Genomic DNA, 23338 nt, shown 5'->3' with positions numbered 1-23338 from the left:
CAAATATTAAATGTTATGTGTAAAAATGAATCGCATACCTACCAATTGTCAGGTATTTAATCCTATTTTGAAAGAGTAACATAGCAGCACTGCAATGGCTTACAGTCATTTCCATTTCAAATCATACATAATCTGTCTAAACCATAGGTAGTATTAAATACTTCAGTTTTGGTTTTGCAAAACATAACCTACTTCCAGGAATTAAAAGAAGTCCAGAACCATCAGCTTACCACTATACATCCAAGTTAACATCACTAAAATCTAAATTATTTCAGTTGCCATTATCCTGGTTTATTGTACGGGATATGAGCAAGTGACACTTTTCTAAATTCACTGCATCATTTTGTTGGCTACTAGTCCTTAATGTACAGCATTATTTAGGAACAAAGAGTTCCTGTCCTTGGACTAACTGCCATAAACTGAGTATTTTTTTCCTTTGTCTTCTAGCATTAACTAAGAGCTGTCTGGGCATGATTTCCATTCAAACAATTTCTGACTAGAAAATACATTTGGTGATAAAAGGGAGTCTTACCTGCCACTGTGGTTTACCTTTTCCTTTGCTTAGTGAGTAAATGCTTTACAGATGCAAACTTAAATTTTGAACTTGGTTCTGATTTATGCTGTGGGGTGATTCTGATAAAGCAACCAGGAGCACACTCTGCTCAAAAGGCCTCAAGCTGTCTTAAAACATCATCTTAAAAAAAATCAGCTGCTGATGTAAATAAACAAAAAACATCACATACTCAACTAGGATATGAGAAGTTGGCTTTAAGTCATTCACAACTTCAAAACAACACAGAAATAGTTAATGGTTTTTCATCTACAGCACAGCAGCAGCGTAAGTCATGATTTACTATAAAAATTACCCAGGATAACCCAGGTCTCACTGTGATGATAATTCTCCACTTTTCAAGGCTGAAGATGGAAACATAACTTGTAACCAAATAATTTGGTACTACTGGTATTTGAGAAGAGGATTTGCAACCTCCTTATTTCACATGGTTTAGAACAATCTCTTTGCATTACTTAGGTGGAAGGAAATCCAGGAAGGATTAGTACTTCAAGGAAAAATGAACTAAAGATATCACTTTAAACAAAGCAGCAGGGAAGAATGGGAAAAGGCAGAAATCCTCAATCTCTCATGGAAAAAAATCCAGAGGAATATTCAGGAAGGGCAGTCACACATCCCACAAAACCACTGTGGTGTTCTGAAGCAAAACATGACACGAGAAAGGGTGTCCATTATGCTTAATTTAGCATTGGCTGCACAACTTCATATTTTGTTCTGTATTTAATTCTTTGCACTGATGTTTTTGGTAACATATGGTAAATGTTTCAGCTGTTCATGTACAATGACACAAGTACTTTTAACAAGATAAATAGCTGTAACTTGGAATAGATATCATATACATTACTCTGTACGGCTCTTCTAAAGTAGCATGAGAACAGAAGGACCAAAAAGAAGTTAAAGACAACCTCTGAACAAAACACAGGTCTCACTTCACAGCACTTAAGTCTTTTTACATGAACAACTCAAATACAAACCATTTCATAAAACAGAGTGCTTCTGAAGATGTCAGGGAGGACATCTACAAAAAAAAATGGACAACTACACAACATGATCTGCTCAAGAAAATCCAATCATTAATGAATTTGTGGTTTTTCTCATTAAAAAATGTCACCCTTTTTGATTCATCCTTAACGGAGACATGTGAAACATGCAAAGGTATACTTCTCAAATAGTCCTAAATCAGACTCAATTTAGAAAATCCTGGCTCTGCCTTTGAGTCTAAAGTCAGTCTTGAAACATAAGGACAGAATACATAATCATCACCTTCCCAGTGTGCAAAACCATTTACGTAAACAATATTTAATGTGCTAAATGTTTCTCCTCCCAGTAAAGGAGAAGTCCACGGAAAAGCTTATTTAAAAAAATGTTTTCTTTACACATTTTGCCACTTTCCACTGTACAAAGCAGCACAAACCCCACTTCTTTTCCGCTCATACCGATTAGGCTAAAGAATCCATTAAAGGTTACAGTGAACATAAAAGGTATTTGTCCTCACTTTGCTACAGCAACCTATTGTGCGCTACATAACACTACACATCACTTCTCAACTGTAATCAAGACAACATCCCAACTGTAATCAGCAAAAGGCTGTCAAGTGGTTAAGTTTTCCAAAGTCCTTTGTGCTTTGTTCCACCCAGTATTTTCACTGTGACTGAAGCATATATATACACACATGTACATATACACAGATATGTGTGTAGATACAATATACGTATGTAACAAAACACCCTCAAAATTATTTCTACTTTTTCTCTTCAAGACCTTCAACACTCTACACCACAACGTTCATAGAAACTACCCAGCTGAGGTTGTTTGGTGTCATGTATCTTAACTGTCTGACAGCATCTTCTGGACAGCCAGCATCACAGTAAGAGTTGTTATAAATGAAAATTTGTCCAGCCAAATTAAAATGAAAAATAAAATGTTTTGCCAGACACAAGGAAAGATCAGAGCCGAGCCCGGGGTCGGCACTAGGTGTGTCACAAAGTAGTCAGCCTCAGCAAAGGGTCCCTCTACACCCACACACCACCTTTTTGGTACAGACGGTTTTTATAGGGAAAATTCCACCCGAGGCCAGGGTTTTGGCAATCAGTCCTTTTTTTCCCATTCAGAGTCCCAAACGTTGAAGAAATTTCTTTTCTTGGCGTTGGGGTAGAACAATCTAGTGTCAGGTGTTGATTAATCTGATGTAGTTACGGGGATCTGGCATTCACATGCACCGGCCCGGAGGATTTTCATGGTATCAGTGTCGGGTCGTTGACGCGATGATCAGCGCCTGGGGATCCCCGTGTGGCTTCGAGATACAGCCCATCTCCGGACGAGCCACATACATTTGCTTGCAAATGAGGTTTCAACGTAGACTGAGTTTTACCTTTGTGGGGGCAGCTTCTAATACAGACGTGTGTTTCCCAAAAAAATACTAAATATTACATATACCATGTTATAATTGGCGCGAATTACATTCACTACACATAGCAAAGTTATGGTGGTACCTAGAGCAGCAAGGAATTAAAACATCGTGAGTTGAGAATAGCAGCTGCTTTTTACACTCCACATCAAAGTTTAACTCACTCAAGAGACTTTTTTTGCAAAGTGCCGGGAATCCCAATGGCACAAAAGCAGTCATTATCTTAAGCATCACAACTATCATGGCATTTAATGGTGCACCGGTGGCAAAAATGGCCCGCAGTCAACATGCTCAAAATGCCAGCAATCCCTGTATACCAGCATTCCCAAGGATTCAACACTGCTGGAGCTACATCAGTGCAACCAAGCTTTTATTTCAGGGCATTTGCAAAGCGACTAAATCTTCAGTATACAGAGGACCAGTTTTCTAAGGAGAGGATGTTATACTAAACTAGAAACATGAAGAATTTTTCTCCATCTTAAGCAAAACGTTGTGATGAATGAGAAGCCTGCTTCTCAACAGCTCAGCTTTAAACCTGAAAGCTATAAATAACTCCTTTACTGCTGATAATCCCAACAGAATCATCCTGTGAGATTATTCATACCACTAAAGTCAACTCAAGATCGAAGGTTTCCTTTCGAACCACCAGTAACACTCATCAAGTCCCATAGAGCAGCATGTTTATCAAACCCAGCAGCAGTAACTAAATTAAAACTGATAAGGTGGTAAGCAGCCGTTTGCAGGGGAAAGGGGGAGCGCTGCTTATTCCCTGACAGCAGCAATTACAAGAGCTAAAGACAACATTACTAAAAATCATTCACGTGCAGGACAGGATTGGAAGATACCGTGCCTTTCAAACTATCTAGTTCTTCCAATCTTCCTGTATGTAATTGGAAGAGTATCAAAGTTTCCTGTGTTAAACTATCCTTTTGCTTTGTTTGCTTTTACAGTAAGAGCTGTGTTGTTAAGGAATTCACACCGGCATGGCAATACTGGTGCTAAGTCCTCCAGCAGCCATGAAGGCAGACAGGCATCCCCTGCTGCCCAGAAAGGCTCTAGGTCTCGGCACTGCATCCTGTAATGCAGCCTCGGGCAGAAGATTATGGTCAGGCTGAGCCAGGACACAGCCAGGAGGAAGGCCAGGGGAGTGTGACAGAGAATGAAGCTAATGTCACAATCTGCTTTTTCTGATTTTTAAATTTACTTTCAGCTTACACCCTGAAATTTTCCAAAATATCGTTCCATATTTATCTCACATCTAATGATTAATAACAGAGAGGTTCTCTTATACAAGGACATTTTGACTTTTCACTAACATGATTATACATGCAGAGAAGTCCAAGATCTTAGCACTATTATTGTCAAAGGAAACAAATGCAGAGTTGTTAAGCAAATAATTCTAAACTATAATTGCAAACCAACTTTGAACATAACCAGCTGCCAAATAGAACTTCATCAATATTTATAGCATGACATCAGTCTGAATTGTACTTTTCAGCTATTTCAGCATCTAAGAAAGGAACAAGAAACTAATTTTCAAAAATCTGTTTTATAGTCAACAAAGCTTTTTCTTCAAATAAATGAGGCAACACACTCATTTTTATGGCTAATTTATAAATTTAAAAACACAATGAAAATTATTACTGATACAATGCTAGTCCTCAACACTGCAATCTTTGCTGAACATGTTTAGTTAATACTACTGAATTTGGAACAAGGTGCAAGAAGAGCTTCAGACGTGCTCAACTACGTCTGAGGTCTTTTGGCATAAAAAGAGCTCTTCAACTTTCTCATCTTATTTCCTCTGAAAGTGGTATTTAAAAGAAAAGTAACCCAGTTTACTATTGCAACCAAAAACATCTGCCTTTAGGCCACTACTTGAACTACATGACAACTGATTTTCACTGTCAAGCTCTCACACCACATTTAAAAACCCAACTCTTGAAATTTGCTCCTAGTTTTCAATGTTCTTCACTTGCATGTTATTTTTTGTTCATCTTTTATTAAATATGAAAATGCAGTAACACAGAATCTCAATTATTTTTTGTCCAAACTTCGTAAGACTAAAATTACTTTCAGTTTATTTATGTACCCAGCTGTGGCAGGGGTGCGATAAGCTGATATACAGTATCCATACACAAGGCAGTGCCAGTTTATCTAGTTACCTTCAACTGGTGAAAGCAACATTATCCAGCATTGGTTAAGTACAGGGTTAGGGCTGGAGAGGGAATGGACTAATTATGTCACTGTATTCTTGCCCTCAGGCCACCACAATGTAACACTGTCAGGAGCATTTTCCTTTGCTTATTAGACAATGTTAAAAAGTATTTGATACAATAGGACTTATATCTGTTTTCTCCACTGTCTAATTTAGTTTTCAATCAACAGGAAGCTTCTCTCAATATGAATCTATTTTCCACAATACATAAATTGCCAGGGACAGGGAAGAGAAAGTCGGACTTCAAATATGAAAGAACCAGAACAGTAAACTTCCAACAAATGGAAGTATTATCAGCCAGTTTTGTTTGTGTCTCTGAGTACCCTAAAAATTAAAAAGGCCAAGCAAAGAAAATTATAGACAGCTAATCTACAAAAACTATAGAGTTTAAAAAATGTGTGGAAAAGCCTACCTCTGTTAAATGGTACTTGAAAGGGGGAAGATGTATTTTATTGCAAAGTGAGTGCCATCAGAAACATAAGCAACTTCCCCTAAGCGTTTATTAAATATAGCAGAAACATTGAACAGCAACTAAAATCTACACCTGTTCTTCAGGCTGCTACCATACCAGCTGCAGAAAGTAGACAAGCAGATCCTGAAGCACCCAAACATTTATCCAAGCAAAAAGCATAGCTCTAATAATAAAAACTCCGTTTTAGCTTTACTATCCCACCTTGCCTTGAAGACAAGTCTGAGCGTGTATGAAATCACCAAAAAGACATTTATTATTAGGGGCAGGGAAATACTATAACATTATAGGGAATAGTAAAGACAAGATCCATTTTAAATGTGAGAATCCATTTCAAATGTGAGAAAATGTTAAGTATTGATTTTTTTGCAGTGTCAATGAAAAATCATACCAATCTTAATGAACAGTCACAAATAAGCACTGTGGTTTGACTCTCATTTTTGTTCTCTTCAAAAGAAGACTCATCTGCATTTTTAATTTGCCAGAATAGGCATCTGATACAACACAACTCAAACCTGATAATGCAGAATCTCAGCCATTTGACAAACAAAAATACTAAAAATTTAACCTTAAACAAAGTTTTCCCAGAATCAAAATATACATGGAACGATACAAGTTTAAATTACAATGGCTGTAACAGTAAAATATCCTGCATAGACACACGTTGGTGCCAAAGCACTCTTTTTTTAGCTCCTTACTTGAAGCAGTCAAGTGGAACTTAAAAAATAAACAAACAAAAACTCCAAAATAAAAGCCCCAAACATCATTATCAGAATAAACACTTTCCCAACATAGAGTTAAACTGCAATATTTACAGCAGTGTAAGAATGCTGTTATAATAACACTGATACATCCAGGAAAAATCTCAATACATAAAAATCCCAGAGATGGTCACAAAGAAAGATACTAAACCCCATAAAAGTAGCTGAAAATGCTTTAAAGCAACTATTTAGAACAATATGTATTATGGCCTTCTCTCATAAAGGGATTTTGGGCTGCTTCAGATGAATTATGGATCATAATTCATTCTGAAGTATATTTTGATCTTTGTAAGAACCTGGAGTGAGGGGACACATTCTCTTTCTCAGAGGCAATTTTTTAAAATCAAAATATTATCCTAATGCTTTTACCCAAGTTCCTCATCATTTCTCATGCTAGCTGTACCCTCTGATACTATTAACTTATGGTTTCTCAAGTCACAGTGTGCAAGCAACAGACACCTCAGAGGTTTGAAACAGTGTTTCACTGTAATGGTAAAGTATGTGAGCATATAAGTGATTTAATCTTCTACAAAAATCTACCTTCAAGAAAAGCTTTTAAATCACTAAGTTACTGTACTGCTGTATGAAAAGCAGAATACACTGTCAGCTGTAATAAGAAAATAAAATGCACTCTGTGGCACTTCCATCTTCTCCAGAAAGAGATATCAGATTATTTCTAACCCAAATGTCCCAGGAGAGAGCTAAAAGGTTCTCAAATGTCCAGGAGAAGAGCTGGACAACCTGGGTCCCTTCTGCTCCAAAGACAGAGAAGTTCTTAACTAGAGGACACTGACACCAAAATGCTGAGTAATTTGTATCTCTTCGCTGTAAAAGCAGTGAGACAAGAGGATCTCCTCCCATTTTCATTGGTGGATCACCCTAAGGCCAAAATAGATCTAGTCCACAGTAGACTGTCAAATCCCTGCAGAGTTCCTTCTATTCCCCAGAGGTGGGTTTCCTACCACTCATGTGGTACTGTTGTGAGACTAATGCAGAGAGGTCACAGGGCCAGGGAAGTTGGTAATGAGATTGCCATGGAGCAGCCCAGCAGTTCCTTAGCTCTGACCATGTGAAGACGTAGCAGACCAACCCTAAAACAAGAAAGGCAGTAAACACCTTTCCAAACATTCAGCTTCTGCATTTAAAATCCTACATTTAATTGAACTAGTGAAACTCTCTCACCAAGTCTTCTTTTGCCACGTGAACAACACATAAGAGTACTGCAGGTACAACCAGTGTTTGTGGTAAGAAAATAAAGAGGGACTCAAGTAGGGAAAAAAGCCCCTGCAACCCTAGGATACAAGATAATCAGAGGAACAGGAAGAAGCATTTCTAACAAGCAAAACAGAAGTTAGATTCTGAAAAGTCTTCAAACTTACCAGAAGAAAACCAACAGTACTTGCAAAAACTGTGTTCTTTGTAGACTACTTCCAAATAAAAGGGCATAAATTTCTCCTGTGAGAGAACAGACTTTACTAATGAAAAACCCAATACACTACTGAAAAATTCTGCCAGGTTGTTTTTCTTTATGGCACTTTTTATGACACTGTCAAGAGCTGTGATAAAAGTATAGAAATTAAATGCAAGTAAAACCACAAATTACTTTTACTTCATTACTCATTTAGAGGGATTAGAGAACTTCCCCTCATAGAAGCAACATGGTATCATTGTAGCACCTTTTGACTAATCCTGTCAGGCTATCTAAAATTATCAACTCTTTGTTTTGCAACTTTGCTTCTTATAATTTCTTCTGATAATTAGCTTTCCAGCCTCCCATCTTCTGTCTAACATGGTCAAAATATACCAACTTCCAGGTTATTTTCTACACATTTATTATGACTAGTATCCTGTAGCATGCAGCACAAGTGCTGCCTTATGATACCTCCCATTTCTCCTGACAAGCAGGATGTTGCTCCACAGACTTAAAAGCTAAACTGACTAAGAGCTGCTTTCAGGTCCATTTTACTTTTCTAAGTAGATATTTTTAAAAATTTAAACAGTGTCTCAATAGAACATTAACTTGCTTCCCAGATTTTCTCACAGAGGAACTATTGAGTTTTTTCTGATCCACAGACATTAAATCAGGAAATACATGCACGATATCCAATTTCAGAACTACTAAAGCTGGCAGGGCCCAGAAACGCAATCCGTACTGACTAGCTGAAACTGGAAAAGGTCATCTCCATAGCTCACTACATGGTAAACACAGAGAACATCCAAACTCCAACCACAACCCTTAGGCTGATGAAAACTTAAAAACCTCAGAACATTCCCCTACAACATGATGCAAACCATAATAAGTGCAAAAACACCCTCTCCCTCTAACCGCTATAAGAAGGCAAAGAGAAAAAACAAATTTAACGTACTCACTGCCTACTGCTCTAAAGGAAAAAAAAATAAGTGACACCAACGCCTTGCAGCAAAGCATGTTTACTTCTCTGAAGAAATAAAAATAATGAGTAGAAGTGCAACACAAAGAAGTCATGAACAGAAGACAAATGTAAGAAAATGTAAGAGTTTTATTATCCGCTGAAAGGGACAGGGAACAGCAATCAGAATATCCTGATTACTCTCACCCCAGTCACCTCGCAAGCTGAAATACCAGCAGGCAACTACTTGTCTGACAGTGACAGCTGGCCCAAGTACCCAAAAGTGCCCCTATTTTTATTAGCAGATAGTAGCCAAAAGTTAAGTTTGGATTCACAAGAAATTAACATAAATTCTTCAGTCCATATTCCACACTGTTTGCTGTTAAGAACAAGCACCCTTATCACATGTTTTATCTGAAAATGGAGAAAGACAGTAAATGCTAAGCTAAGGAAGACTGTTAGCAAGAATACATGTATTTTTCTACCACAACTGGTCAAACTATTAGAAATGTATGTTACTGTTTGCTCAACATCTCTGTACTAGGTTCTTGCAATTAGAATGGAAGACTGACATTCCCTTGCTATTCTTTCCCTAAGATAGTGAAACATTTCATGATTAAAATTTCTGAAAATGCAAGAAACAGACCATTAAAAGCAAATCCAGAGCTAATACATTTTATAAGCACTGAGGTAACAGAAAACTTTAAGCTTTAAAGAAAACCAATGGTACATATGTGCTAATATCAGGTACTTCCCTTCTTGATCTATGTGTTAAACATGTTTAATTTATCCTGTGAAAATAAACAGCACCAGTTCTTCACAAAAATACATCTACTGACCCAAATTACACACAGGTTAAGGCTGCATGAAAAATAAGAACTAATGATAAAGAGCTGAATAGCTGTAAGATGCTAGGTACGCTGTAAGTAGAAGTATTGCAGATTTCTTGAATCTAATAGCAGCACTATGAGCAATGACTGACAAAAGCCATTGTAAAGAAACTGGAAAATTACTATTACTTGTTATTACCGTACAAAGCAGACAATATTTATGTATAAAGATGTCCAAGAAAATAAACACAGTAACAGTGATAAGTGACTAGAACAAACTGCATCCAAGCGTTTTGCAGAAAATGGAAAACAGAGTAACCAAACCATTAAGCAGACTATTAATAAACTCATTCAAGTCAATAACTAAGCTTCTTAGACTTATTCTATGATCTCCAGTTCATACTGCTTAATTGTAAATCCAATCTTTTCTGTGAGCAGAAATACACCAGCTTTACCAGAGGGGGAAAAAATAAATTAAAAAATAACTCAAAAATCCCAGAGAACAAACTCCATTTTAACATATTTTCAAATTACTATCTTATAGCGGTCCTTCAGTTCTTTCCATCATTCTGGCTGCAGCTATTCATCTCACTGTTCAGGATGCAGCCATCTCTACCTACGTATGATTTTTATTATACATTACTTCTGCAAAAAAAAAGAATTTCTAATTTCTTACTTGCTATTATAGGAGGCAGATCTAAGGTAAAATACAATACCTCAGAGCTACACAAAATTCTCTCCTAAAGCTTCCTCCAACATCAAGTTTTAACGATGAAATAAGCATCACCAAGCAAAGCCATGACACACACTCAACCTAAATGTTTTATTGGACTAGTCAATCACACAAACTCTGGCAGATTAAGCTTTTTCAAGACTTCTATGTTCAAATGTTTGAACTTATTATTTAAATGAAAGTGTAGATCTCTAGCTAAATTTGCAGGTATACAGAAACTGGAATAGTGAATTAATTCAAAAGTCTACCTAATCAAGAAGACACTGACTGGTTTATCATTACATTTTTACCAGTACTTCCATATTACAGGATTTACGTGATTCCCTGTAAGTATCCCAAAAACATTTTGCCCATCAGCACAAATGCAGTATAGCTAAACAAGATAAATGTCTAATGATGACTTCACCTACTCTCTACCAAGATAGATGTGCCTGTGTCTTACTGCCCCAAAACCCCACAGGTGAAAATCTAACACACAGCTAACATCTCTCTGGGCTCCCTTCCCCCATCTCCAGCCCCAACTTTTTGCAGGGCGATTTCTTCGCTGAGGAATTGTCTAGTTACATCTGCAACTCAGCAAAACTCAGGTGAAAAGTCACTCCTGCAAACCCCTCCCCCGAGATACATCGACCCAGCAGACCGTGCACTATCCACGGTTTCTGAAGAAAAACTGGAACTTTTAGCTCGGGGCCTTGGGTAATGCAGCAGATGAGAGCATTCACTCTCATTTCAACAGCGCGCATTCCAAGGAATCTGCACCCTTAGAGAGTCACCACAGGAGAGGAGGGCATTGCTGAGCAATTTCACTGTGGACAAGCTAACTACACAGCTGCTTGAACTTGTGCACATATTTAATAACCCTATAAACCTAAGTTATCACCTCTACAACATTTGTAGCAGGAACTAATTTCCAAAATCCACTCATATGGACAGCGATATTACTAGAAAACACTAGAAACAGACCTTTCAAATACAGAGCTGTAAACCCCCCAAAGAACGACCCACTATTTTGCACAAAAAGTCACATTTTTTGTAGAGGTTGTAAACGTGACAACGTTTGTTGACGTCAACGACAACGTCGTACCTTTTGCAGCGGTTGTAAACTGAACTACAGCAAATCATGATTTAAAAATAGTAATTAATGGATTGTAAAAACAAAAAAAAAAAGTTAACTTTACAAAGAGGTATTTTAATAAATGTTCATGAAGTTAGTGAAACGTTACCATGGAAAAACAAGTACTGTTTACATTAGTAAGCATCTCTACTTTAGCTAGGAAAACACTTTGTGGAGTCTTCGGTTTATTCAACAAGCCTCAGCTGTATGCTGTAGTAGATCCCTCCTACATACACTTTCATAAAGCGGATCTGAGCTTGCAAGATACCACGCTGCAAGCAGCGCTTATCCACAGGCAGCGAAGCGTCTCCAGAAACAAACATTCCCTCATTTTGCTACAAACAGCTGGGGAAACTTTTTCCCCCTCAAGGACACACCTCTGAACACGGTCACTCTTCCCACCCACCATCACACATACACGCACACAGACACACACACATTTTAGTCAGCATCACGTTCCACTCATCCAGCGCGGTTTGCAGCGGTACCAACGCAACCTCGGCTCTGTCCCCACACTAAAGCACTTTTATTCCCCATCCACACAAGGGCTCCTCGGAGTGTTTCCGTCCTGCCCGGCCTGGGCGATCCGGCGGGAGGGCGGCTCTTCCCCGGGGCCCAGTGTGGAGCAGGAGGGGGCGGTGGGGGACACCGGGGCGAGCCGCGGCGAACAGCGGCCGCACGTGAGGCGAGGAGGGGGCAGCGCTCGCCCGGCTGCGCCCCGGGACAGGCGCTCGGCGGGCTCGGGGCGGGAGCAGCGGCCGCTCCGCCGCCGCCGGGGCAGCGCCCTTGAGCCGCCGCCGCTCGGGGCCCCTCCCGCCGGCCCGGCCCCCCCGTCCCTCCCCCGCCCCGCGGCACCGCGGCCCGGCGCCAGAGGCCCCTCAGCGGCGGCGCGAGGGTCCGCAGGGCGGGAAGGGCTCGCAGGGAGTCCCACGGCGGGAGCTGGGATGAGGAAGAGGTGGGGGGCCCGTCCCGTACTCACCGCCGAGGCGCCGCCGCGGTGCGCTGAGCCCCCGTTCTTCTCAGTGCCGGGGGCGGCTCCACCCGCCCGGGAAACACGAACCCCAGGAAGCAAAAGGCGAAGAAGCTGCGAAAAGCGTACCCCCCCCCGCTCCGCCGGCGCCGCCGAAAAAACACCACCGGGGGGGAAAAAAAAAAAAACCAAAACCAAACTTTCCTCGCCGCCGTCTCTCCCTCCCCCGAGGAGCACGAACCCAAACACACCGGGACACGCCCCCGAACCGCCCCTCGCACCGCCCATTGGACGGCGCCCCGCCGACCCCCACGCTGATTGGTCGTTCTACCCGCTCGTCTTCTCCTTCCGCTCCCCTTTCCGCCCCTTCACGCTGCCCATTGGGAAGAGTCTCGGGAATCTCTCCGTCCATTAGCCAGGACGCACATCAATCACAGAGGAGCAACGCCCCCGGGCCCTTTTGATTGGGTTCTCGCGTCACTACACGCTCACTGATTGGCTGCATTTGCTGGCTGTCAGCGGTTAGCGTTGCCCCCCTTCACATCTCTCACTGGCTCCCGCCCCTTCTTCCTCTGCCAGTTAGCTGCGAGATTTGCCCCTTAAATGGGGCACTCGCTCGCCCGCTTCTACTTGTCCCGCCCTTCCGCCCTACGGATTGGGTTGTGGCTCGCACGCTCCGACTCCAGCAGAGAAGTAATGTGCCCGTTACACCGTAACGGCTCGAAGACCCGCCCACCGAGCCGCGCTCCGCGGCTGTCGCTGGAACCCTCCTCAGCCGAGGCGAGGTTTCGTCAGTTTGTGCACTCATGTGCGGGGCGCCGTGACGGCCACAGGCGATAGCGCGTATGGCTGCGGCTGCAGCTGCTCAGCGGCGCCGCGACACGGCACCAACGCCACACTGCCCGCCGCCCCCAGCGACATCTCCGCTTCGTCCCGCCCCCGCGCGACAGCTATTGGGCAGGATGGGTGTCAGTCATGCAGCTCGCGTCATGCATTGGCCGTTAGCCGACGCCTGCGCAGCCAACCGATGACCACCCCCCCATGTCACCCGCCGGATGACACAGCAACCGTGGGCTGGGGGTGGGGGAATGCAGAGCCTGCCTATGATTGGTTGCTTCCACTGCCAATCTCCGTGGAAGGAGCACGGTGGGCGGGGTGACGGCGCGTGCCTGCCGCATCCCACGTGGCCCGAGCAGCCGCGCACGTGACGGGGGCCCGCGACCGGGAGCGCTTGTGGAAAAGGCATTTAGGGTGATCACGGCGTCATTACTAAATGTAATCGTTACAAACGCGCGCTGGTCTCCATTATTCGTGGGGTGGACAGAGTCAGAAACTGCGGGGTGTGTGTGGGGCGGTCGGTGCGAGGCTGAGGCAGGAGCGGGCCCGGGACGCTTCCCCGGGAGGTGGAGTGAAAGCCGGGATGAGCAGCCTCAGCCCTGGGCTGCAGAGCACGTGTGGGCCAGCGCTGCTGGATCGCAGAATGGGAAGGACACAATGGGAGGTACATAAGCAGGACCTGCATGGCACAAAGGATTAGCAGAGTGGAAGAGCAGGGCCACAGGAGCGTTGAGAAATCACTGGGAGGAGCACATGGACAACAGAAGCCTGTGGAGTGATAAACGGAGCAAGAGGTTCTCCTTGTACCTAATTTCTATGCTCAATCTCATTCTCCTTAATCTCCAGTAAATTTGAGGGCTGTCATTCCATTGATGAGTGTCACTTCCTGACTTTGGCCGAGGCTGCAAGCCAGTGCAATGTTTCCATTTGATCTCCTTGAGAGAATCCTGTTACAACCTGATCAGCAGAGCAGCTGAACACAGAACTCTAGGGATATGATGTTCCTGTCACCTTAGTAAACAGGTCTGTGGGTGTTTGGTGAAAACGTTCTCTTGTCTTGGAAGAGCCACAGAGCCCTTCACAGGTTAGTCACCAGCAGGAGGGACAGCTGCCAGCACAGGAAAGCCATGTGGGCTGGTGGCAGAGACAGCAGACAAGATCCCTGCAAACTCAGGCTACACAAGTCAGTAAAGAACAATGAATATTTCGATGGCTTCTCCATTCAGTAATGGTAATTGATTTTTTACATTGATTGGTGGGAAAAGAGCCACCTTAATATGATTAAGATTTCATACTGGCTATGTGCATACTTGTTACTGTGGTGCTGTAAGGAATACAAAAGGCTCTATATAAATCAATATGAATTAATAATATAACTGTTGGATGCACTTTGCCTCTCTTCCTCATTGTTTATTCAATGTTTGAGAACTGTCTGTATTTTTTTTTCCCCAAGTTGTAAGCAGAAATCACTAATACACCAAGAGTACATGTTTTGGGAGAGAAAGATCTGACCAAGATGCTGACCTAGTCTTTGCCATACGTAAAAAACCAATAAAATAATTTCCCTCTTTAAATTCTCTTTCCCTTTATTGGTGTTCTTTTGTGAGTGTCCCTTCCCATGTTTTGCTTAGGGTTTTGGTAAAAACATGTAAAGGAATATGATTTATTTTGCGTAAGCCTAGGGAACTTGATACTTTAATTTTGGAGGAGCAAAAGATACCACTCTCCATTGTCCCTGTAGTTTCACACTACAAACAAATTGGAACAGTAGAAAGCAAGCAGATTTTGTTGGTTTCTGTGAAGTTATAATGAATGACTCAGGAGTTCCCACTCAGGTTCACCTGTGGATTTGGAAGGAATCACAGCTCCCAGACAGGTTCTGGTTCTCATGAAGTCCAGATGCTTAGGAACAAAATAGTTCTTCCTGTTTTTTTCATACCTCCCCACTGCGGAGCCTCTCCAAAAATGGGACAAAGTTGGACAGTGGCAGTACATTTTTTCATCCACTCGGTGTCAGTATTACACTACCACCGTGATGCCTTTCCAGGTGCTGGGAAAGGTTGGATTTCTTTGGGGTGAAAGTCTTTCCTTTCTGATGGAGAAGTGATGAGAAAAACCATTATAGCTTTGAGGAGTGATCTCACTGCAGTATGAGCGTTCCCTTTTACTCCTGCAGACACAGGCTGGGACTCTGCCTGCAGACATCCCAAGTATCAAACCTCACACAGACTGTAGCCAAAGAGACAGACAGACTTCAGAGTTGGGATCACTTCCCACAGCCTTTTGACTCTTAGGTTATGAAAATATATCACCTCTTCTTTTTAAAATTAAGTTTATTATAAATACTGCGTCTGACAGGGAGACAGTCTAGAAAAAGCCTACATTAAGGTACTTACCTAAACAAACAAAGAGTGCTGCCAGCTTAAAACAGTTCTGGATGCAAGAAAGAGAGAGGACAAGAACTTAGAAACAGCACTGATATTTGGAATTAGTAATCAGAGTTTTTGACACTGGTTTATTATTTCCAAAAGTTCCATGACATGATTTTTTATAGGCTTGATAGGTTTTTAAATCAATGTACCCGAATGAACTCTGGATAGTCAGTCACTAAAAACTACTGGTATTTTTAGAAAAGGTCTTTGCTAACCCTGCGTTTTTTTCTGCTTTGACTTCCCTAAGCAGCAGCTGTCTTGTGGACACAGTAAGCAACCAACTAACCTGCATGGTGATTAAAAGAAAATTTATTTTTTGGAAAGCCATAGTAAAGTGTGTGCTGATGCTCTTTATGATGTCCTGTGTTTAGGTGTTTTCATGTGAAATATAACATTTAATATGTGATATAATCCTGTACTTCATCTATGTCTAAAATGCAGGCAGCACTGAAAAAGAAGATCAAAAAGATCATCAAAAGAATATTTTTAAAAAGACGATTCATAGAAAAAGTAATAAAAGAATTTATGTTCTCTTGTTTTATATAAACACAGGCTGATTATTTTCTTACTTACATCTTTCCCCTGGAAGCTGCTTTTTAATCCATCCTTTTCTGAGAAGACTTCAGGGAAGTTTCAGCAGGCATATGGCATCAATATATGAGGGGAATAAAACATAAATATTTACAAATATTATAATCCTGTTTAAATACCTATTATCCTTATTTTAAAAATATTTAGCCTAATAATTACTTTCAGTAGAGATACCTGCTAAGAATTCAGCATTTCCTATTCCCTTCAATTGAGTGCTGAGAAGTTTTCTCAGCCATTCTTATGCATCCTTCATGGAACTTTTTAGGGAACAAGGAAGAGAGAGGAAGGAATACTTCATATGCCTGGGAGCTGTAAAAATCAGGATAGAAAAAAGGAATTTGTGTTTAAAATAGAGAAGAGCAGATTTCAACGCAATTATTTTTCATTTCTAAGCCACCCATAACAGCAAAGAAGAAACACAAAAGAGCAATTTAAGTAAAAAGAAAGTAATGAATACTAGAATTAAGTTAAATAGCAAAAGGAAATTAGGGAGATGTCAGATGTAATTTTCAAATTTGTATGTTAGTCATGTGATTAGTGCTAACATTCCTGCTTTACAAAAAACTGTAAAAATATCTTTAATAACTGTAAGTGCTCAGGACCTGAGCTTTAAGTCCCAGTCAGACACCTCCACATCTCTAACTGTTCTTAATATAGTAGGCTTATTTTGACATTACCTATTTTCATGTGTCATACCCAGGAAAGACATGCAGCTGCAGTAGAAACAAGAGCAGTTTATGCATGTCTTGGGCAAAATGCTTAGCAGAAGTTTCAATTTGTTTTGCTGTCATGCTCACATTATATTGTTGGAAGGAAAAGGGAGAAAGAATTTTGTCAGCCCACAGCTAAAGGGGAAAAATTGTTAATATGATGGCAGAGATTTTAAATAGAGAATAATTCATGATACAACTTTGTTTTGTTTTTCCTGGAGGCAAAATTAAAACAATGCTTTGTTAACATTATTTGAAGCTATTTTAAATACAGCTATTTTCAGCTAAATAATGCTAACATGTGGAGGTTTTTTAATGAAAAAAACAGACAATTAGGAAAATGTTTTGAAAAATATTGTAATCTTTAAAACAGTCTCTTTTTGCCTCTTTTCACTATTTTCAGTCCTGAAAGCGAACGAGCATGTGTATAGGAGTTATCAGCTTGCAGTTATGCTAAGGCTAGAAGTAGTGCAGCTCTTCAGACAAGATTTTAATTAACTTTTAATGTTCCCATTCCACCAGCTTGGTTGAGCTATGATACTCAACATTAGTAGCAGCCTGTGCAAAACTTTGAGTCCCCTTTAGCTGAATCTAAATGGAAACTAAAGTATAGGTAGGTGAAAGTAATTATAACATCATTTATGTACCCATGTCACCCAGCTCCATCCCAACAGAAAAATCAGATCTTGAAGAGAAAAGAGGGTTAGGCACATTCCTGCTAGTTCCTTCCCTATGCTACAGGAGATATATATATGCTCTTGCTCTTGCAAAAGGTAAATATCACACAGGTATGATCAATACTGATGCTGGGGAAAGCTCCCACCTGTCCTTCTATAGCAAACTCTTATTAGGACAGCAAGACCACAGGATTATTTTTTCTTTCTTATATTATCATTTTCTGGGAGTTGTATCTGTGTAGTGATTTAAGATGGCAGCTTTCCAAGGCTTTGCTGTGGTTCTAAATTAATTGAGTATGCTGTTTAATTTTTTAACTCAAGCTTTTTCCTCATATTCAAAAGGATTCCCATTGTACTTTATTATTAATGAGATCAAAGAAAGCAGAATGGCTGCCATTTCTCCTTAGTCTGGGAGTGAAACTATCCCTAGTAGAAAAGCACGGTGCTGTCTGCACTTGTCAGCAGCACTGAAAGCAATACCAATGGCAAAGCAGCTGCCTTTCTTTGGTCTGCTGAGCTGGACACAGACAGTGAGCAGGAATAATGCTCTACCAGAAAAGCAGATGAGGAAAAAAGGATGGCACCTGCAGAGCAGGGGACAGACTGAAAAGTTACTGTGGGGTGGGGCAATGGACTATGCAGAAAAAGTAAAGTTTCCTTATCTAATATGTGGAAAATTGTGCCTCCTCCAGGCAGCCCAGGCAAAAAAAAAACAAAAACCAAACTAACTACAACCAAAAAACCCCAAAAACAAACAAGCAAAAAAACCCGTCCAAACCACAAAAGTTACTATCAGTTTTGATTAGGAATTCAAAGATACAGCATAACTATTTGTACTGTCATACACCTTAGAATGTGGTTATATTATTCCCCCCTCCTTGGCTTCCTTCCCAAAGTTCCCAAAACTGGTGTTTCATGGGGAAGCATCCAGTTAGATTTCTATAAAAACCAAAACAACAAAAAACTCACCAGAAACTCCATGCATATCTGAGTTTTAACTGGACAGCTTACTGACACTTAAAAAGGGGCCAGGGTGCAGGGTGGCAAGACCTGAGGACAAAAAATGAGAATAATTCTGGAAGGAAGCATCATCAGTGAGACAGAGGAAAAAAACCTGCTGGAAGACATAATAAAACTGAGATTGGTAGAAAAATGTGGTTACAGAATGAAGGTGATGGTGGGAAAAAATGTGGGGGTCTTATGTGGCAGGGAGCAGGAAGCTCTTTGGGAGGTTACTTGGATCGTGGACCAGGATCGCGTGCAGAAGAGCGTGTTCTGTCCTCACACAGAGCGCTCAGGAGCTGAACTTTTCTCCTTTCCCCATCAGCTGCAGGGTGACCCTGGCCAAGACCCTGCAGAAAGAACTGTATGGGGAGGCAGAAGGGAGATGATGACAGCAGCAGAGTGTGAGTGCCAGGAGGAAGAGCTGTGAAGCAAAATGGCCCAGGGTCACTCTGTGTGAGGTGGTGTGAATCCTGAGGAAGGTGGCAGGAGCTGTTCCCATGATTTTGCCTCCAGCAGCTTGGGAACAAAGAGCAGCCACACTGGGTGAGCCAAGCTCTTTTTTCTTTACTCCTCAAAGCTGATTACTTGCAAACCCCATGACTCACTCACTCCCAGCTCTGCTTCTGCAGCAGTTAGTAGCAAAGTCAATGCAGGTTTGTGAGTATGGCTTTCTGTGTCACCTCCTCAAGGGAAATCTGCCAGCAGCTTCCCCATGGCTGCCACGGGATCAGTTCCTGGGAGTTCAAGGTGGGGATGTGTGGGCAAAGACCTCAGGACCACACCTGGGAACAATTACTGGAACTCCTGCTACTGGGAGATGATATTTTTGGACACACTGATAAACTGTGTGCAGGCACCACTGGAGAAAAAAGATGCATTTGCTCAGGAGCTGCAACAGTATTTGGTCTACTGTCCTGTTTTCTTTTTGAATGAGGAAGGAAAGGTGATCAAAATTCAGTGGATTTCATCAAGCACAAATGGCCCTTCTAAAAACACCAGGTTCTCTCTTCCTCACTTCAGATAAATCCAGGGTTTTTCTCCTAGTCCTGCCCTAAGGAGACTTTTGGATTGGCAGTGGAAAGTCAACATTATATTGAGGCTAGTTTTGTTGTTTTTTTTTTTTTTCCTGAAAGAGAGGAAATGTTCTTTTATTGTTGCAGTTCAGGATTCAAAGACCTTGCTAAAAAGAAAGTGTGTTCCCTCTCAAGGGCCCTCAGCAGCTCAGTTCTAGTCTGTGTTCTTCCTCTGCTTAGACCACACTTAATTTCTGCTGCTGGAATGCTTATTGTCACCAAGGATCTTATACAACCTAATCCAGGCCTGATATTTGTTGCAACCCATAGTCCTGCTTCCACAGGGCAGTGCTAATGCTCAAAGAGCAAGGTAAATACGTATTTAAGTTTCCTTTCCAAGATATTCCAGAACAGAGAGGTGTTCAAGAAGACAGGGAGACTGTTTATTGAGGAAGTCCAACTCCTCCAGAAGACTTTCTCTTGCAGCAATTGCTTTTGCAGCAATATCCAATGCAAACACCCTACAGCATTTCCAAGGGTGTCCTCATGTTAACAATATTGCTGTTCATGGGTGAATTCCCAATTACTTATACCAAGCACTACTTATGTGGAAGATTCTGAAACAAGATGGAACCTGCCTGGAACAACACCCTCATTTTGGCTGCAGGGTGCAGCATCTGTAGCTGGCGCCTGTGCTTGTCTGTCTCTCTCTTTGTTCTTGTGAGTCTGTCTCCTTGGATGCAAAGAGGAAGCTGTTGGTCATACTGGGTTGTCAGTAACTCCAGTTTAAATCTAGAGTAACCCCATTGGGTGCAGGGAAATTAATATGGCTTTGCAGAAGCATAACTTTAGCTCTGTGGCTGAATCAACATCTTTAAAAGTGGTGTAGAAATTGGTGAGAAATCAGTAGAGATAGTCCCAACTTTTCCTTCCAGAAAACTTTGATTTGTTGAAATGCTCCAGTCATAAATACAGAACAAAGGAAGTGAATATATTACAGTGTCCTCATTTTAAAAGGGCAATGGCAGGTGCTTTGATAAACTAGGAGACATGTCATTATTTCAGCGCAATGCCCATCAGAACACCTGCCTACTGTAGCTCTCCAAAAAGTTATTTTTTAACTTCCTTCCTATGAGATTTGTTAGACTTTGAAGGAGAACATCAAACAAGTGGTAGCATAATTTACCAAGTCCTAGAAAAGTTATATTGGTGAATTCCCTTGCATTGTACTGAGGCAATAGACTAGATGACCTAGTGACCTTTCCCATTTCTAATGTCTATGATTATTGCTGTTATACCTCAGGACACAAAACAGATACATTTTCTTCCTTTCAGTGTCAAAATGTCACTAATGGCCATGCTAAATCAGAGCAATTGATCCTTCTGCAGATGTGTTGCGCACTTAGCAAGGCAGCTATAGCCAATCACGCTTTGTTTAGATTTGCTGTTTTCTATTTCTGTAGTGCAAGTGCTCAGTACAAGGGGACTATCAGCCAAGGGAAAGATTTTCTGGTAGGAGATTAAGGATAACTAAGGAAATGGTTGCATGACCTATAAAGAGAGGATCATAAATATTGCAACAATAAAACCAATAGCTCCTTCAAAGTTTAAATAGCTTTTCTTTTCAAACACTTGAAATAAGTGCCCTTTTCCCAAGGTTTTCTAGCACATACACGTTAAGGTTTCACACAGTTTTACCAAAATATATTGTAACTTCTCAGGGAACTAGCTTTTTCTTTTAAATAATCTTTCTTTATGGAAGCATACCCTCCAAAAAAAGTTTCATCACAGGTAGATGGAAGTTACTTATCTTTTCCACTAGTAGAGAAGTTTCAGAAAAGCCAGAGCATAACAATAATAAAATAGCCCCTGCTCTGTTGTTTCTTAACCACAACATCACCAAGCAATGCAAGTAGGGGCAAACAGGGTTCTGCCGTTTATAACCAAGCAGCAGAACTTACCTCTTCATGCATCCTAGGGGGAACCTCAGGCACAAGGGTTTGCCTCTATAAACCCTCAGAACATTTATATTCCTCACAATCCCGAGCATGTAAAACCCCAGACCTGTGCTGTTGCAACCCTGCTGTCATAGACAACTGACATTCCTATTCCACATATGCTGGTGGCATGAAAGACACAGCCTTTGTTTCTAATGCTTGGTGTAGGATCCAGCTCTGGAGTAAGCAGACTGCTCTCCTGTGTGCTCAGTCTTTTTTCTTTTTCCCCCCATTCTCCATGCTGCCATGAGTCTGTAGCCAGCTCAGGAGAAACATAATCCAATGTGTTCCAGCAGCCAGATCTTACAGATGTGTTTTCCTGTTCCTTTGTTACCCCATGTTCTCACGTACATTTAACTCATATATCTTACCCCTTGGGCACTTTCAAACAAAAGTATCACAGTAGCATCTTGATATTAGTGCTGCATCCTGCAATCAATTGGCTGTTGGTCTGATTATACAGAGCAATACCCTTGCTAGAAAAGCCACTCCAGTCTGGGAAATCAAATAGCTCAAGAAACATGGGTGTCCATTCAACACGTAGCAGGCATGTGCCAAATCCACCCCCAAGCCCATGCAAAATGCAGATCACTCCACAACCCACTGGTGCAACATACTTTTCTTTCTTACACATTGGAAATTTGCAACTCAGAAGCTCTTTTGCATTAAATAAAGTAAAAAGACAAAGACCCTCCTGAATAAAGTCAATACTCACAAATAAAAATATCCTTAATCTGACCTCCCTGATCCTTCCCTGTGCTACTGGTTGTAAAGGCACTGAAATCAGCTCTCATTTTTTATGTTCTAGGTTTCAAGCTCTCTGTAATAGCCACAATCCTCATTATGCAAATGTTGTATTTTGCCTCTGTACTTTCTGCACAAATTCTTTTGGTTGTGTTTTCCCGGTTATGTGCAATTTCACACGTCCAGTGAAATTTCAGCCTCTATAAAAAAAAAACTGTCCAGTGTTTATGAAATCATTGCTCTTGGCACTCTCTGTCATCTAGAAGTTGCTGCTTTCTACCCAAGGTAGGCAGGAGGGCTGTTTTATGCCTACAGTTCTCCTACCAGTGACATTTCTAATGTTTTAGAAAAAGAAAATAAAACCTGACAAGTCAGATGAAAGGCTGAGGTTGATAATGCAGACAGATAGGCTGGAAAGGGAGAAAGGAGTAGAATTAGAAACATCTCTAAAATTCAAGACATTAACACATTATGTGATGAGTTTAGGATACAGCAGCTACCGTGCCCCTAAGTTCTTGTGCAGACACATCCACCTACTCTCTTACTTCCTTATCTTGCTGAAAAGCCCTGCAAATTTGCCCACATTTGGATGCTGAGTGCTGTATGTCATGCTGTGGTTTTCTGTAACCAAACTCCCCAAGTACACATGCCCAGACTAGCTAGAAGGATGAGAATTGTTGTGCAAAGAATTAGGTAAAGCTGTGCCAGCCTTGCTAGAGGCATAAAGGCTTTACAATTTCATCTACATCCGTAGGTTTCTCTTCCAAGTTGGTTCCTACAGTCACTGACTCTACTTTCCCTAAGCCTTGCTTATTAATGAGGATTTCCAAATTTGCATTTCTTCAGCAGGCTAAGGACAGGGGACATAAGTTCTAGAGACACAAAGAGGT

At 41.3% G+C, this 23338-nt stretch overlaps 1 protein-coding gene across 11 annotated transcripts in view; it reads right to left on the bottom strand.

The window, feature by feature from the left end:
- Nucleotides 1-13341, bottom strand: part of TNRC6B (trinucleotide repeat containing adaptor 6B) — a 132764-nt gene extending 119423 nt beyond the window's left edge. For 4 of the 11 annotated variants that reach the window (XM_021552718.4, XM_085570392.1, XM_085570393.1 and 1 more), the window contains exon 1: nucleotides 12452-12713. The gene's annotated coding sequence lies outside the window, so the exon portion shown is untranslated. Of the gene's footprint in view, nucleotides 1-12451 lie in introns of all 11 variants that reach the window. The other 7 variants (XM_021552720.4, XM_085570390.1, XM_021552727.4 and 4 more) reach the window with 5 other exon arrangements.
- Nucleotides 13342-23338: the final 9997 nt, after the last annotated feature.

Source organism: Lonchura striata, chromosome 1A (genome assembly GCF_050655825.1).
Source record: "Lonchura striata isolate lonStrDom1 chromosome 1A, ASM5065582v1, whole genome shotgun sequence".
NCBI classification, from domain to species: Eukaryota; Metazoa; Chordata; class Aves; order Passeriformes; family Estrildidae; genus Lonchura; species Lonchura striata.
Note: the sequence above shows the minus strand (reverse complement) of the source record. Positions and strands in the feature narration are given on the sequence as shown.